General features: G+C 36.2%; 1 protein-coding gene across 4 annotated transcripts in view; it reads right to left on the reverse strand.

Annotated features, from left to right (window-relative positions):
* Window positions 1-13540: 13540 nt before the first annotated feature.
* Window positions 13541-17546, reverse strand: part of LOC122422768 (synaptotagmin binding cytoplasmic RNA interacting protein) — a 28912-nt gene continuing 24906 nt past the window's right edge. For all 4 annotated transcript variants that reach the window (XM_043439411.1, XM_043439416.1, XM_043439412.1 and 1 more), the window contains one exon: window positions 13541-17546. This exon is cut by the window's right edge. The gene's annotated coding sequence lies outside the window, so the exon portion shown is untranslated.

Below are 17546 nucleotides of genomic sequence, written 5' to 3' on the forward strand. Positions count from 1 at the left end.
CTGCAGCACCCAGTAACCGTCTGTATTGCGGAGGAGAAACAGAAGGATGTGCCCGAGCACAGGAGAAACTGCAGCCACCGGGCCCTGCCTGCGGTACTCCGGGAGCTCGGGGCCGCTGGGGACTGTAGTCTCTGGGACGCGTACCCCCAGCGCTCTGCACGCCTCCTCTCCGTAGTATCTGCTCTGCGTGGGGACAGGTCCAAGCTTTGCGCGACGCCCCAAGGGGAGGAGGGGGGGTACACCTCTCAGCCCTTATTTTCCACGGGCCGCGCGCGGGTGAGTAAAACAACCCTGGAACATGGAAGAGTCAAAACCACCGGGTCACCATGCCTGCGAGGAAGCATCTTTTACGTGCTCACGGGCGAGGTAGACTTCAGTGCGCAGCAGCCCCGCGGGCCTAACCAAAACGTGTGTTTGGATGATACAACTTGGCAGGTTAAATCCCTCAATAGAGTCTCTTTGGGCTTTCGCTTTACCAAGTGATCACATTTCTCAAGTTTAATTTCCTTTTTCTCCACTACTCTGACAGATAAAGGAAGACAGTATCGTAATAAGATTTATTTAGTTGGTGCGCTAAGCAGTTTACCCTTCACACATTGAACTGCTGATATAGGTACTCTGGTTTTTCCCATTTTACGGCTAGATTACTGACATTACCAAGGCAGAAAGGAACTTGCTCAGAATTATACAGCTAGCAAAACCAGGCTTACAGCTATTCTAAAAAATCCAGAGCCGGTTTTCCTGCTGCCTTTTTTTCTTTCTTCGGAGGGTCAGCCTCCAAAGTGCAGAGACAGAATGTTCAGAAATTGTTTTTTAAAAACGTAAAAAGGTGTATGGACAGCTTAATATCTTCCCATGTTATTCCGAATGCATGGATCATTTTTAATTATGCATTATTTTGCTTCCAACGTAGCATCTATTAGTGATATTTAATTTCACTGATATTACTAACCTTGATCACAAATTATACACATTTCTAATCCTTTTAGGATCAACATCAATAAAATTGCTGAATCAGAGTAAGAACATGATAGAAACTGTCAAAATCCTACCTAGGATGGTTTACCAGTTCCTCAATGGGATGTAAAAGTATCAATTTCGCTGATCTTCATCTTTTGGTATTATTTAAACTCACATCATTAATACACACTGTAAGACTACTCTATAACATCATTGGAAAGCTTAGTGCTTGTTTTAAATATTTTGAGGTACATAATTAAATTTTGTTTTCAGCCTTTTTTTTTTTTTTTTTGGTATCATATAACCCCTCTTGTTTTTATTACCAAATTTTAAACTTTTTATTTTGTATTGGGGTATAACTAATTTTAACTAATTAATAATGTTGTGGTAGTGAACAGGGAAGGGACTCAGCCATAATATACATGTATCCATTCTCCTGCAAACCCTTTCCCATCCAAGCTGGCACATAACATTGAGCAGAGTTCCATGTGCTATACAATAAGTCCTTACTGGTTATCCATTTTAAATATAGCAGTGTGTCATGATCTTTCAAAAATCCCTAACTATCCTGCCCCCACCACAACCATAAATTCACATAACCCATTTATATGAACATTCTAGGGCTACTGAAGTATAAATAAAAGGTGTATGTTGAATCAATCTGCATGTATCCAGTACCTACTGTGGACTTGAGTACTTTATACTTGGGTAAGTTACTTCATCAAACTTTTCAGGAAATTCTATTGCCCTTTTTTTCTGTTTAAAAAACTTGCTCCTATATTTGTAAGCTCATTCTGAAATTCCTGTTCAATTTGTCACTGAGAGCCACTGCATTTTAATGATAAAATATTTTGTTCTTTCAAATTAGACATCTTAACATCCAACTCCTTTCCCGTATGGTTTTCTTTGCAGGAGCAATTAGAGTATAAGCTAATTAGACAATAGACAAATTTAAATCTTCATATTGCTCTTAAGCTCAGAAAAGGAAAAAGTAAAAATAAATTCCTGCTATAAGAAAACTCTATAAAACTCCACACTCTAAAAAAAGAAAAAAGATTCCTATGGATCACTTAATCTAATGAAATAAAATTTTTACTCCATTAAATGTTTTTTCTTTACATTATGGCCTAATATCCATGTCTGCTTCCCTGGTGCTCAGCTGGTAAAGAAGCCACCCCCAGTGTGGAAGACCTGGGTTCAATACCTGGAGACGGGAACGGTACCCACTTCAGTATTCTGGCCTGGAGAATCCCATGGACTCTATAGTCCATGAGCAACTTTGACTTCACTTCATCCATGTCGGCAGTCATACACAGAGCTTGAGATTTCTTTCCAACTTTTTATTAAAAGATATGAACTTCCTGGGAACTTCCCAGGTGGTCCAGTGGCTAAGACTCTGCACTCCCAATGCAGGGGGCTAGGGTTCAATCCCTGGAGGGGGCTAGATCCAACATGGTACAACTAAGATCCCACATGATGTGACCCCCGAAGCAGCCAAATAAATACTTAAAAAAAAAAAAAAAAGATATGAACTTCCCAGTGAGGATATGGGATATCCATAATCAATCCTGGTTCGGAAATCAGCTTCACCTTCTACTAGCAGTTTCATTGAGCACAGTTAACTTGGTGTATCTCAAACCCAACATTCTCACCTCTAAAAGTTACATTCCTCAGAAGTCTTAAGATTAAATTGGGTAGAACGTGGCTATTATTTAAAATGCTTAATACAAAAAAATGTTTATTTTATGGATTAACATGACAAACAAAAAAGCCAAACCAATTAGCTTTATTTGGATTGTAACCACCTAAAATGACAATGACATAAAATTAAAGCTGTAAGATAGCTTGAAAACCGAAGTCCAAAAGTTTGCCGCCTGCCCTCGAGTTCCAGACCTGCACTGTGCAAGTATTGCAGCCACTATGCATTATGCTGCTACTGAACACTTGAAATGTGGATAATTTGAAGAGATGTGCTGTAAGTGCAAAATAGACATCAGATTTTGAAGCCTTAACATGAAAACAAGAGTATAAACTATCTCAACTTTTTCAAAAGTTGATTACATGTTAAATGGTATTTTGGAAATAATGGGCTAAAAATTAACCTCCTCTTTCTTACTTTTGTAATATAGCAAGTAGAAAATTGCAAATGTGGCTTGTGCTATTTATCTACTAGACAGTGCTACTCCAGACTAGTATTACTTGTGGAGTCAGGACAATTAAAGACATAAATTTTTTATAAATGCCACGGTTATCACATATGCTAGTGGTACATTCTCAAAATATAAATAGTAAATGGTTAATAGTGCATTCATCTAAAGGGCTCATAAACATCAAACTACAATATCTCCATTTTAATGTTTATTAAATTAGCAAATAAGTGTAAGGCACTGTACTAAATGTGGTGGCAGATAAAATGATTTAGATGCGCTCTTGCTGACCTCCAAAGGCTTACAATCTAGTGAAGGAGACATGTCACATAAGAAAAATAATGTATCATACAGGGCATATTTATATATAAAGGCTGTAACAGCTTTTTTTTTTAATGACAGATGCTGGGAAAGGGAAATTTTCAACAGGTTGAGGATCAAGAAAGTCCTCTGGGAAGACAACAATTGGAGCATACGAGGATTTATCTCTTTGCTTTCACTTAATTTTCAGAAGTGATGCAGCACAAGGCAAAGTATTTAAAATGCTTCAGAAATTTGAAAAGATGGTGTTGACTACTTGAATCCCTTGTGACTAGGCCTACTTAACTCTGATGACCCTGAATATACACCAGACTTTAACTGTAGAGGGCCATTGTTTGTGTGGCATCTGAGTGTGTAAAGGAGAAAGGAATACTTACCCCTTGAAGCCATTTCAGCCTCTCCCTGTCACAGTTGCCTCCTGTAATTTGGAGTATGTTCTCCTATCACAGGATTGGCATTTCCAACCCCAGTTCCCTGCCACCCCCTCCAATCTCAAAGCATCAATGTTCTTGTTTTACCTTTTGTGGCATTTTTAATGTTACTTTTAGTCTTAATTTTACATTTCATAATAGCCTTATCTCCCTACAACCTATCCCTATGTATCAACCTCTGGATATGATACCTGTAAAAGGATTAATCTGCCTTCTATACCTCACAAAATGTTCCCTTCCTTGGTTTTCAAAAGAAAGAACTCATTACGATGGAGAATATGCAATTGAAGGAAGAGCATTAAGGAACTTTTCGATGGGAGTTCAAGATGTAAAAATGCAGCTACTTTCTTATTTAACCAACCCCCACTTTCTTGTGCAGTCATGAAGACAGACATCCAACAGTTAGACATGAAGAACTACTACTTTACAGAACCAGTGGATCAAAGAAATACTCTGGGTAAAAGCTATCTAAGCTTGAAATTCTGAGCTGTCTCCTGTTTCTTAGCACCAAAAATTAAACACTTCATGTTTATCATCTTATTTCTAAGATATGTTGGAATAGCCATCCTCTCAAACCTCACTTTGATGTTAATAGGTCATAACTTCAGAAAATATAAATTATTAACTGATTAGAAACTGAAAATATATTCACCTGCCTGTTGATAGGGTTTTCCAGGTAGCATTAGTGGTAAAGAATCCACCAGTCAATGCAGGAGATGGAAGAGACGTGAGTTGCGAAGATGCCCTGGAGTAGGAAAGAGCAGCCCACCCCAGTATTCTTGCCTGGAAAATTCCATGGAAGAGGAGTCTGACAGGCTACAGTCCATGGAATCAAAGAGAGTCGGTCACGGCTGAGCACACACGCATGCCTGTTGGTAAATATTAAAGGTTGGAAAAGGCCCTTATAATCTAATACTGCTATTCTTTGTATAAGATGGTCAATGTTTTCTTGTCTAACTAGTTTTTTAAAAGTTAGTTTTCCTTTAAATAAGTAACACTCCACCTTATTTCTTGACTAGGCAACGGCTTTATATGCAGATGTTTAAATACAGCTTTCAACTGACTTCAGTAACTTGAAAATATTTTGTAAAGTCTTTGTAATCATTCCTCTTCTTTCTCAGTAGCTGTTTTCTAGAATATAAAAACAAAAGCATTTTGCCATGGTACCTATAAACCACATGCAACTAGAGTTGGTTCAGAACTGTGAAGATCACTAATACTGGTACTTCAATTCCAATTCTAGAAGGCTGCTAACAAGTAATTAAAATAAATTTTTATATTCCTTTCATAAACTGATTCCAATTTAAAACATTAAAAAAAAAAAAAAACCACAGCTCCATACAGTATATCTAAATAGAAATCTTGAACAGTTAAGTAATTTTGGAAATTTTTATTGAAACAATTTGAAAATTGTCCCTGTATATTGAGTTACCATTTAATTTTTTCTATTTTTAGCTCAGAAGAACACATCTCAAAACAGTCTGAATTCTGAGCATTATCAAAGTCATGTGGCCTATATGCTTTGATTTTGTGAAAAGTTCAAGATATGTATTTATTCAATATAATTGAATTATCCAGATGTTCAGTGAGCACTTCTCTTCCATTGTTTAAAAAAAAAAACCACCAACCCATATAACTTAAAAAAAAAACAGCTCACTTTCAGTTCTGTATCTCCAAAGCTTCTCCAAGAATGCCCACAGAAACACTGATGGCAGGGTTGGAGCAATTTTTGCAAAGCGTCACAGTTAAAAGACAAACAACTGACACCTACCTAAACAGACCTTTACATGTCCTGGATTTTCAGATGTCGGTGATACCTCATGTGTTATCCCTAAATCAGTGTAAGCCTATTTATTCGCTCTCTACCAAGTTTCACAGCCTCTTACCACTAGCAGCACAGTCACGTCTGACTCTGCAACGCCACGAACTGTAGCCCGCCAGCCTTCTCTCCCCATGGGATGGAGTCTCCAGGCAAGAGTACTGGAGTGGGCTGTCCTCCCTTCTCCAGGGGATCTTCCCCACCCTCCTGCACTGCATGCAGGTTCCTTCCTGAGGCACCAGGGAAGCCCCGTAAAGCAGCCTATGAAACTGCTACTGGTAACAGCAGAGGATGGGAAACGGTAATGAACACGTTAACACTGTTGACAGAAAATGAATTTGAAGGCTAGTAGCAACAGTAAATATAACTATTTCTGAAGATTCTTCTTGCAATTATGAAGCATAGAAATACCGTATTTGCAAATATTGTCAGATATTTCAACACCACAGTTTTGCTCCTTCAAGCAGAGGTTCATATATTTGGGATTTTGACTTACACATAAATAGCTGTTACAAACCTGTAGCACAAGCAATAAAGGAAGAAAAAGCAGCTAACGGCCTTGTATTAGCTCCAGAAAGCCAAGATTTTTACTGTTCTAACTGTTCCTCAGGGATACTTTGTGATCATTTTAATTCACCTGCAGCAAGGAGACTTTACTGTTTTCACTGAAGAGGATTTTTGACCACTTGGCTTAGATGGGTAGGGTGGGGACACCCATTAGGTAAGATACCAGAAATGTGAAGTGCACCAAAGACAGACAACGCTAGCAGTTTGTTTACAAGGCGAGACCAATGGAAGGTTAAGACCAGAAGGATGAGCTCAGGCCAAATTATAAAATTTTAATTTACATATATGGCTTGCAGTTTACTTCTACTAGACAGTGCTATTGTAGAAATAGATATGGAGAGTGATTATAATGTGCCACTTACACATCTGGAAACACTTAAAGTATTTATAAATACAAAGTTCAATCAGACATTAACTTCTCAAAGGGTACAGCAGGACTTGGACAGAGGATTTTCAGGGTTATTTAACAAGTCATCAGATGTAACTGTGTGGTAAGTTAACAGTATATAACCACTGACAGGGCAAAGCGCTCGAACGTGTACAGCGAAAAGCTGACAAGGCAAACCTGCATAGAACAGATTAATCAAGTCCTGACATTACAGCAGAGCAGGAGTCCACACAGATGTGACATGAAGCTGGAAATAATAGTTGAGATCAAGAAAACAAGCATAGAAGAAAAAAAGGGCAATAGAACAGATAAGAACAAGATAGTCACAGAGAGAACCAGCAAAGCACCAAGGAAACTTTCCAAGGAGAGTGACTCAGGGTGTCAGAAAAGTGAAAGCTTTTTGGGGACTTTACTGGAGGTCCAATGCAGGGGTTGAGGGTCCGATCCCTGGTCATGGAGCTAAGACCCCACATGCCACACTGGGAGGCCAAAAATTTTTAAACTTTTATTTTTTTAACCCTTTTTGGTTATGCAGTGCTGCTTTTGGGACCTTAATTCCCTGACTAGGGATCGAACCCCAGCAGTGAAATTGCCAAGTCCTAACCACTGAATCGTTAATTCCTTAACACTTGTAAAAAATATAATTTTCCTACTGGGCTACTGATTACCTGTGAACAGTTCTTGAAAATAGAGGGGAGAGGAAAATCAACTTAAAAGAGTTATCATTCCCAAACCACCAAGCTCCCTAGGAAAAGGTACAATAAAATGCTTCATTCTGACAATAAAATATTAATACATGATGTTAAAGACAGTTTACTGGGAATGGGCAGGAAGAGGAGATTGCTGATCCTTACGAGAACATTTACACTCTACAATTTCAAGAAAATGTATAAATCAGTATCAGTAGTAGAGCAAATTTGGGAGGCTAGTTTCGCAGTTACATTGTCTTCTGTGTCCTGATCAGCTTAACAGCCTTACACCAAATGAGTTTTGCCAAGAATTTCAGAACTGAGAGCCCATAAGTAAATGAACACTAATTCTAAAATTTTAAAAACACAAGTTACTAACACAAAAAAAGTAGACTCATATTGCTCATTTTGGTTTATATCTGTTAAACAGGTTGACTCTTAACTAGTAAAATGTTAAGAGTAACTTAGGGAATTTGGGGATAATTTGAATAATGCTCTATGAACTATGTAGGGTTTGATAGTCTTCTTCCTCAGAACATACAGCTTTAAAATTTTTTTTAAAAAAGAAAGATTTGTCCTACCCTCTCAGATAACAACTAAGTAAAATAAAAATGTGCTAGAAAATGTTCATAACATATAAGGTATTACAGGGCAAATGATCAGCAATGTACATTTCCTATATTTTGTAAAACTAAGCCTTCACAAAAAAATGTGTAAATGAAGCAAAAAATCCTCTAGGCAGAGTCTTTTTTTTTTTTTAACACAAGCTGTATCTCATAGAAGAATGTAAGCCTGCAAATTACTGGGTTGGCCAAAAAGATTTGTTTTTCTGTAAGATCTTGGGGGAAAACTCAAACTTTTTGGCCAATTCAACATCACAATTTAACAGCATCTCTTTTTACAGAAAAGTCAGAACCAGAAGTTATATTTATGTGTGCTCACAGTTCCTTTCATTAAATGTCTCAATGATTTGGGAAAAAATACCATTTTTCACCTAGAACTCTTGGGGAAATAAGAGGGAGTATCTATTAAGTCACTGAAATTGTGAGACAGTCTTTTGCTTTAACAACCTATATAGTTCTCTTAAGTTTACATAAAAGTGAATATAACACAGGCTACATCATTCTTACTGGAATGCGAAAGCCACTATAAATGCAAGAGATTAGTGGGTCTTATCTCCATCGCTTTTTAAGTCTGGGTACACTAGCTGAAAACTTAGCCAAGATTTTTGGCATCAAAAACCCTGAAAGTCAGTTTCTCCCTTGATATCAACTAAGTAATATTTAATATAATAAAACCTATTAACAATGGTCTCAAGGGGGCGTTCCCTTGGCAGTCCACTGTTTAGGATTTGGTGCTTACACTGTTGTGGCTTGTGTTCAATCCCTGGTTGAGAAACTTAGATCATCCAAGTCACATAGTGCAGCTCAAAAAAATAGTTTTAATACTTGGAAGAGGTCCTTAACAGGCAAAAGGATCTAAAATGTTTGAATTGCCTTAAGTGGAAAAATTTAAGGATTTAGACCCTCTCATCAGCAAAGACAGTATGACAAAAGTGTAAAAAAATATATTCTACAAGTAGGTTAACATAGACTCACCAAATCCCAGAACATCAAATTTGGAAAACGTAGGTTTGAGAGAGCCCTGCCAAAATATGGAATGTAGTCTCATTAACTGGTAAAAGAACATACAGGAAGGTACGCTGTATTAAATGTAAATTGGATGGAGGAAAAAAAGGAAATGGGAGTTCCCTAGTGGTCTAGCGGTTAGGATTCAGCTTTCACTGCCTTGACCTGAGTTCAATTCCTGGTCAGGAAACTGAATCCACAGGCCGAGCTTAAAAAAAAAAAAACCAAAAGGTTAAAACTAAACAATCCTGAATGGGTGCTTCTTCCATGTTCAGAAATTGTATGCTTAAATTAAACCTATTGTACTATTCCCCCCAAAAAGGTCTTGCAAAATAATCTGCCACTAAATTTGCAACCTTAGTCACAAAATGTCTTCTATATACCCATTAGCATACTAGGTGCTATTCTCTTTTCAAGTAAGATTTATTCAAACTTTATTCCTAGACAATTTAAAAGAGCTGCGATACAGAGATTAAAGTGGTTTCTTCTAATAAATCCAAGAGTGTACACCATGCTGTTGTATTTCACTTCTATTTTTAAACTGACTTTATTAATTTGCACAAATTAATACAAAAGATGAACTGACACTGTTCATTTTGCAATCAGAGGACTGACGATAAGAAAAGCAGCCAATTTTCATGGCAAAGATGAGTGACAAAGAAAAGGCAAAACCTCAGGCTCTCAAGAGTGGAAAGGGAAGAAACATGTGCCTGAGGGTTGCAGGCCTGTTTTCAGGGTCTACCCCCCTCCTCAAAGCAAGTAACTTGCCTAGGAGTCTGTGTCCCTACAATTGAGCCCTCTTTTCTGGCTTTGGAGAGGTAAACTTGCTTGCCTGCCAGCTCCCAAGGAAATGAAAAAAGGCCTGTTAGCCCTTGTGTTCTCACACACACAGAACTTACAGTCAGCTGTCTCAGTGAGCAGGCCCAGAACACCAGGTCACTTTTATCAATCTTTCTTCCATATTATAAATACAAAAAATACAGTCACCAAACATTTGAGAAAAATCAAAAGCACAGAAAAGTGAAGTATTTCAATGCATTCTATTACAAACTGGTTATCTTTCCAAAAATCTACAGATTTCAAGAGTGAGCAAGACAGTCCACATATAAATAAGAAGTGCCTACTCTACTGCTGGAATTTAGTCAATAAATGCTCTGGGGAGGAAAAGTCAGCGACAAGAGTATAGACAGTTAATAGGAATTGGGAGATGAGTAAGTAGTGTGTGCTGTTTCACCATACAGTGAAGAACAGATACTGAAACAGGAGTAAGTGGTCGCCTAAGTGTAGTCTGAGTAATGACAGTAATCAATTAAACTAGTTCAGGGGAGGAAAAAAAAAAGAGAACCAGACTAAGCCAAACGTCTCACAAGGGGTTAAAAGAAACAACTGCTTAAACAAATGTAGTAACTGAAAGATATGAGGTTAACTAAGAACTAAAGACAGGAGTCATTCGTCTGTTAACCGATTAAGGGGTAAGCAGAGAAGTACTTTCACATTCTGCGCTGGATCTTATTTTCCAGGTACAGGTTTTGAAATTTTCCTTTGAAGTCCTATCAAGTTAAAATATCAACTAAGCACATTTAAGCATAAATACCATCTTTAATGCATCACTACTCAAACAAGTAGGTATATATAGTGAGAAAATGCGTTAAATTCAGAGCCTCCCTTCTCGAAGGGATTTAATTTTGAACCAGCAACCAAGATTCGTTATTAAGACTTTTCATACAGATGCAACCATTGCTTTATTATAAAAATTTTTTCAAGTATGGATTACTCTTAGTAACAATTGTTTTCATTATGTTAATGTATAGTTACCTAGCTTTCAAACTTTTCTCAAGTATGACTACTACTTTCCAAAGCACTCTACATAAGAACTAACAAACTTTATGGACTCAAAACTAGACTTGTAAGCAGAACAAGAACTCAATCTTGAAGTACCCGTTTCTCATAAATGTAAGTATAGATGGGACTTGGTAGGCCAATACTTTTTGTTCAGCAGTTTGGAATTAAACTGCATACCATACCAGCATAAAGAGAAATTGTTGGGCTGGGCTGTCTTGATAAATAGATATAAATCCCAGAGCCAACTGCTCCCTTCAAGACCTCTTTAAGGTCAAATAGACAATTTAAAATATGGATCTTCATGATCTTAATTTGCCTTAAAATTTAGTATTCCATGTTCACTAATTTTTAAAAGCTTTCCAAGTTTAAGTGGCTCAAAATTTTCGATCCCTTTTTCAAGTTAACAAGCCACAATTAAGCCAAATCCAGCCTAATAAACTAAACTGGAAATTCATTTCCAAACTAAAAAATACTTTGAAAAGTATTTTTAAATGCCTGTCTAGCACCATTAATTCAGAATTCCCTGCTTTGGAAGGACTTCTGTTCTAGGAGGCAAAAGAAACCCCAGACACTGAAGAGCTAACTAATTAAACAAGTACTGGCAGTAATTTAAACAGATTGATCAAAGGCACTGAGCAGCAGAAAGGATAAGCCGCAGAACCCACTGCCGGGCACTTAACTGCTGACGCTGTCTGTGCTCACGCTAAATGGGTCGTCAGGAGACCAGGAGACCAACCAAGATTTAAAGTTAACTTTAGAATGAAAGTTTCCCACCGTGTTTTAATTCTATTTATAAATGAATCGGCAGTTAGGCAGGATTTCTAAAAGAAATTACACCTGTCAATGTTTCTGAAGGAATCCTAGGAATTCAACTTCTGCAAATTCATGTAAATTTTTACTATTTCAAGTTTTACCAAAACTACACTGTATATTACATGTGCCTGTGGCTGCAGAGAATTGAAGTGTATTCCGTTAATTTCTGGATGACCTTTGACACATTGTTCATTTACCTCCAAGCTCATCCCAAACATTAAATAAACCAAGAAACAGTATGTATGCTTTGCTAATTTCTCCTGATGTGTCAAAGGGAGCAATTTCAGAGGCCTAATTTCTGACTCCTCCCAATTAAAGCAACACGAATACTATCCATAGTATTTTTAAAGTTAAAAATAGTTTTTAAACTATTCTCTTGAAAACGAAGTCATTAGAGGATTTTTAAACTCATGACTTTTTTAACGATTCTGTGTTCAAATGATGCAGTACTGGCATTTTCTAATTCCCATTAGAAAAAAAATCAGCACACAAGTTGAAATGCAAAATTGTTATACGACTGGCACGACTAATCAAATCTCTTCATCTCATTTGAAATTATACAACAGAGCCACAACAGATGCCAGACCTCTTCTGATGTCATGTATGTGTCTATAGCTGGAAGACTGGATTCTGTAATGTGCAACGCTCTTCTACACACGTGTCACTATACTGTGAACAAAACCCAAATCATGTTTTCTCAATCTGTGGTAATGGCTGGTCCACATCAAAAACTTTGTCCTCTGCCTTGTAGTAGCAGTAACTGGTTGTAGTTCATAAATGACTTTAAATGTAAATTCCCTTAGGTAACCCCAAAATAAGTTAGTTATTTGGCATAACAGAATCCTTTCAGAACTAAAGTCAAGAAATGACCATTCAAGAACGTTACAGACAGCAACTTCAGATTAGAACTTGTTTTAAACCACTTTACAAAGTAAAGAAAATCAGATATTCACTGAAGCTTATGGTAAATTATTCTAAAATAAACCTTATCTTGATTCTATTTGCTTGTGTTAAAAAAAAAATTTTAGAAAACTACACTTGAAGACACTAATTTCCAAAATGGTTTATTGGAAATTCTCCCCCATCCAAGAAGTCTGTCAGCAGTCTTGATTATCAACAAGAAAAAAGTCCTAAGTTTGGCACCTGCACAGGGAGTCAAATTGGCAATGGAAATGGTTTTCAAAACCCTCTAGTAGTGTTTCAACAACTTTTCAGTATAAAACTTCCGTGACTATTCTGAAATGACAAAAACTTTTTTCAATCATCAGTATAAACTGTAGTAATCATAACACAATTAAACTCTGTACCTAAAAGGATCTTCATGAAGTGACCAAAGCTATCGCCCTCCCAACAAGAAATCCTAGGGCTGATTCAAAATCTGAATGTATTTATAAGTTCCCCGTTCTTTGATAATGACTTGCCAATTTTGCTTAATGAAACACATTTTAAGCTGAATTCACCTACCTAATCTCATTTGCGCAGTCATCTAAATGTACATTAAAGCAAAACAGTTTGTTCACGCCCCTCTCCGGTATTACTTACTACCTCAATTACTCATTTCCAAACCTTCAGAGTGATAACAAAATGGAACGCTGAATGGTGGGGGCATATTACCAGAAAAGCAGAACCAAATTACCATTAACTTCTTGAGTCCACTGGCATGTGTGTGACCAGAGTATTTTCATTAATTAAAATTAAGTGGAGACCAACACTATACATTTATCCTATACATCATCTCCCTATCATGTGCTTCAATTAGGTATCTTGGGGAATCTGTTTTGGTATTACCGTTGGCTAGTTAGTTTGAATGTATGGATAATTAAAAGACGAAAAGACCTCTAAAGATTCCAAGTGTCTATTTAAAAAGCTGTTAAATGAAAAACGATAAAATGGAGGACACCCACAATAATTCTTGGACTCCTGGAGATCCTAAGACATGCTACAAAAATAGGTCTTTATTCTTAGGAAAATATAGTCAGAGCTAGCTTCCTTATGCTATACATAAAATCTTAACATCAGAGGCAGTACAGATAGTACAGATAGTTTTTGAACTGATCTCCAAACAAGCACAAACCCACTACGTTGAAAAGAACAGGTAATTTTGAGGTTTTTGGCAAAAGACAGTACTTCACACATCTAATCCAAATCAAAGAGCCTGCAGACAGTTTTCAGTGAGATAAAAGGAATGAAATAAATATAAATTCTACAGATAAATAAATGTAAGAGAATTTAAATAAGCTAACAGAACTAATTTTTTTAAATAAAAATACTAGTCAGGTACAAGCTTTTGTTTCTCAATGCCAGACTTCTAGATGTTTATCAGACTACTGTTAATATCATTAAAAACCTAATCTTGGACCAGGGCATTAGTTTTAATACTATTTTGCATTCGTAAAAAAATTTTTTTCTTTCAACTGAATGCTCCTGGCCCTGAAAAATATTTTAGGCATATTACTGAAGGCAGACTGTGGTACTAATAAAACTTGTATCTTAAGTACTTTTTTAAAAAGTGACAGACAAAAAAGTCCATCCACTAATTTGCCCACAGTTAAAAATGTCTTTGAACATTGGCTGATAATTATCATCTTAAGAAAAGTAGTGGCATGCCCTATTGAGTGGTATGACTGAGTAATTAATACTACACTTTAAAACATCATCCCCACAAGTCTGTTCACTCTATGTATGGTTATTCTTGATTCATTTCAAACCCACCAATGAATTCCTATGGTCAGATTAAAAGTTTATGGTATGTATCACTGGGAAGAAAATGACCATGGTGGGTATTCTTGAAAAGCTTTAGGAAACTGAGCAATCATTTACTCTAGGGGGGGTAGCTCCCTCACCTAAATGCAGAAGTCCTTCTACTCTGTAACTTTCTCCCCTTAAATAGACTCTTATGTCATGCTCTGTTTGGTCTTTTTTTCCTATGTTTCTGAACAGTGACTTTTGGCTTAGCAGTCAAAACAGCTGTCCTGAATGTGACAATTTTGCCCATCTAGCATGATATTCACCCTCATTAAATCTTTTCAAATAGATTCATACAAGTGAATACCCGAGGTTACCCCATCAATCCATTCCTATGTATGCTATTCCTATTTTATCATGTAGAAAGTGTAAATCATTAAATCAGACTTGCAGTCATTGGTAGATTTCTCATGATGCTACAACAAAGGCCGTCATGAGTGTGCAACCACTTTCTGTGCTAAACCCCCCATTCATTTCTAACATCTGATTCAATCACAATGCTGGAAAACCTCCCACAAAAAGCATGATTGGGAGAATATATCTAACACAATTTTCTCACAAAGCAACTTTCTGAAAACTGATTAACTAAAGTGATGATCACTTTTGATTGCCAAGTAGTCTGCAGAAACAAAATCTTGCGTCTGCTTTGGTTAGGTAACTCAAGTTTTGTTTTGTTTTGTTTTCAACAATCAGAATGCTTTAAGGATACATTTTCACCCCAAGGAAGGGACTTGATTCTTGGATTTAAGACCCATTCCTTGACAATTATATACAAAATTTCTTTTAACTTGGTCATCTATCCATTCTTTGAAGCTGTCAAAGCCAAGAACCCATAAACAAATCACAAATATCAATAACCTACATTAGTTAACATTCCCCTTTTTAACATGTTGACATTTTTACTAAAGGATTAGTTATTTTTGCATTTCCATTTCTCATATCCCATGACATTCCATAAAAATTGCATTATTGCTTTATAGGCCACACAACATTCAAAAGTATGTTTATATGCATTGCCTGTTTTCCTTGATCTGATAAGAGTTTGATACTGATTTTACTACAGAAATTGAAGTTTGAAAATACCAGTTAGTATTTCTTCTCAGTACTTAATTGTTCACATCACTAATCACTACATGCATATTTAGCTCTGATTATATTGCTCAAAAACTGCACCCATTATCAGAACAGTGCAAATGATTATTTAATTTTAAAAGTAATTATAATGGCTTAAATTCAAAGTTAGTCAAATGAACACTGTCAAGTAATTTCACTTGAGTGTGTATATATTTAATCACCACTGTTTACATTACCCATCAATTCTTCACAAATTTTTTTAATATCAATTTTTCCTCCCAAATCCCCAAACTAAGAATGCCAAATAGCCTTGGAAACCCACAGCTCCATATTTTAATGTTTTCTTAAGAACACATTTGTGAACTCACAAAAATGTTCATCTTTCAACTTTGACAATGCAGTTCTTACTTAAGTCAAACAAACCTGTTCTAAAATCCCAACAAATAATTCTGAGAATTAACTTAAACACCTTGACAGTGTCCCTTAAAAAGGGTATGACAGTAAAGTGCCAATAGGCATGGCAATGGCCTCTTTGATGGGATCATTTAACTCCTTGGACCTGGGAAGTGCCAGCACCAAGGATTATACTGAGATTCAATTTTACTGAAGGCTACATTTAGTTTACCCACTTTCCACAACCTATTACTCATTTTATGTTAGAATGAAATGTAAATGTTTTGTGTAGCCCTCAAACTTACACTAAGATTTGAGAGATGTACTTTAAAAAAGCACGGGGTAATATATAAAATCAGTGGCAAAAAGTTTCATTAAGCACCAGGAACTAATTTTTGTCACCCCATACTCATTTTGTAGGTAATGTTTCAATAACCGGCAAGGCACATTTACATATATTCCAATGAATACTTATTGACAAATTTTAAATTACACTCTATGTCCCAGCTATCCCAGTAACTGACATACAACATACTAAAATGGTTTATTAAGATAACATAAAAAACCAATTAATGTGAAACATACAGGCTATTGGCAACCACTATCTAAAATTATGTAAGTACAAATAAACATACTGAAATGTGTGCATTTCTAAGTTTTTAAACCAGAATATTTCTACACTAACACACATTTATATTAATGACACATAAAAAAAATAAAAACTTTATTACAAAAATAAGTTACACTCGCCTCCAGCTTACAGTATAAAACAATTTTATTTGCAGGAATGCAAAATGATTGTTTGCCATGAGCATTTTGAACATATGACATGTCTAATTTTCTTGTTAAATTTGCATTTACTGGGGAAACTGGTGTGTATAAAACCTTAATTAAGTATAAGCTCTGATCTTCGTCATGGTGCCTATTGGGTATGTGATATAACTGCAGTATCCCTTTGGGGAAGGGGAAAAGGGATTTCTTTATACCAAGTCCTAATTAAACTATAATTTCACTTTTGACTTTAAGCTATCAATTTAGGACTTGGCAAAAAATTTTTGAGGGTGATTCAATAGAGGATGCTTCACCACTGAACACTCACTGTCATCAAGGTGCTTCAGGAAATTAAAACATAGCACAAATGATTGTACTCTATTCTACAAGTTATCATGACCTGCGTAAGACATGGAAAGCTGATTCACATCTTTGCAGTGATCAGCAGTAAGAAATGCACTAATGAAACATACCTTTTACCTAAAAAGCTAAACTACAGCCATATACTAATTTCTATGATTTATGAAAAAACTTCAAAATATCCAAATGTCAGGCTTTGCTGTACAACTGTCAGTTTTAGTCTGACTTTTTATAAAGGGACACTGCAGTATTTAGTACAAGTTCGGATGCACTTTTTTTGAACATCTGATGTCTTACAAAAGTAACATCTTGCTAAACTATTATACATCCAAATAACTACAATATCTGAAGAAGCAAGGCTGCTTTTTCAGCCACAAAATACGACAAAAGCAAGGCCTGTTATGATGTTCATGAGGAAGTCTTACAAGCCTCTGAAACTAAAGGCAACTAAGAATGTTACATTTGGTATATTTAAAATCTTACCCTCATATCATTTAACAAGCCTTGCTTTTATCTACAAAGATTTTCTATGTACAGTACAGACAGGGTATAGTTCAATCCTCTGCTACTGAGGTAGTTAACCAACCCTTTAAAAAAG

The sequence above is a fragment of the Cervus canadensis genome, chromosome 20, assembly GCF_019320065.1.
Source record: "Cervus canadensis isolate Bull #8, Minnesota chromosome 20, ASM1932006v1, whole genome shotgun sequence".
Taxonomy (NCBI): Eukaryota; Metazoa; Chordata; class Mammalia; order Artiodactyla; family Cervidae; genus Cervus; species Cervus canadensis.